We start from the raw sequence: 1,101 nt of genomic DNA on the forward strand, positions 1-1,101 counted from the left end.
AAAAAGGAAAAGGAAAAGGAAAAAACAAGAGAAAGATAGACCTGAGCAGCAAGAGGGCATTCTGAAGGGAACTCACTGATAGAGTGACCTTTCCAACCCAACCACTGAGGTCCCAGGAAACAAAGTTGTGCATGGCAGGGCTGCAGCTGGCTGCTGGGACAGGGTTAACCTGAGGTTGTCTGCAGTTGGAAGACAGAAACTGCTGTGTGAGGAGCAGGGCACATCCCAGCCCTGGCTGGGAGGGCTGAGCCCAGCTACATGGAATGTGATTGCTGCTCAGCACCCGGGGTGATGCTCAGGGACAGTGCTGAGTCCTCACCACCATCTGCACAGCCCCTTCCCCCGGGCAAAGCCAGCTCTGCTGCCCTGACCCAGCCTTCCTCTGCCTCTGAGTCACGCTGACTGCCCAAAGAAAATGTTTGGGGCTTCATTTCTTTATTTTCCTGTGTCTGGGGGTTTTCCAGCCTCTGATCCACACCCTTCGCACTCCCAGGTGGAACTGGTTCTCCTGGCTTGGGCATGCTCCTTAGCTCACATCCCCCGTGCCAAGGTTAGCAACCTTCATTCCATTGCTTCTTCCATTCCCCCTCGTCCTAAATCCCCTGTCCCTGAGCAGACAGAGCACAGCCTCACTGCAGTCCTCCCCCAGTTCCCCCATGAGAATAAGTGAGAGGACGGACCAGAAGGGCCTCAGGTTGCACTGGGATGGTGCTCACTGCATCATCCAAAGCTCAGGACATCCTCCAGCACAGTGCCTCCCTCCACCACCCTCAAGGTCACACAGGGAGTTTTTGTGATCTGGAAGGAAATAAAAGCCTGGTGAGATGAAAACGGATTCTGATCTGCAGCTCCAGCCCCGTTGCCCTGCATGGCTCACCCCATGCTGTCCTGCAATGCCCACTGCCCGCACCCACGATGCACATCAGAAGCCATTATGAAAGGAATGGTGCATTCAGGTATTCTAAGAACGAGCTGAATCTTTTGTCCAGAGAAGAGCTGGGAAACCTGATGCCTTATTGCCTGCTCCTTAAGCAGGGGATTGTGCAACCCTGGCACGCTGCAGGGCTCCTGCTGGCAGGTGATGAGGAGCTGGGCAGAAAG

This window comes from Meleagris gallopavo, chromosome 25 (assembly GCF_000146605.3).
Source record: "Meleagris gallopavo isolate NT-WF06-2002-E0010 breed Aviagen turkey brand Nicholas breeding stock chromosome 25, Turkey_5.1, whole genome shotgun sequence".
NCBI lineage: Eukaryota > Metazoa > Chordata > Aves > Galliformes > Phasianidae > Meleagris > Meleagris gallopavo.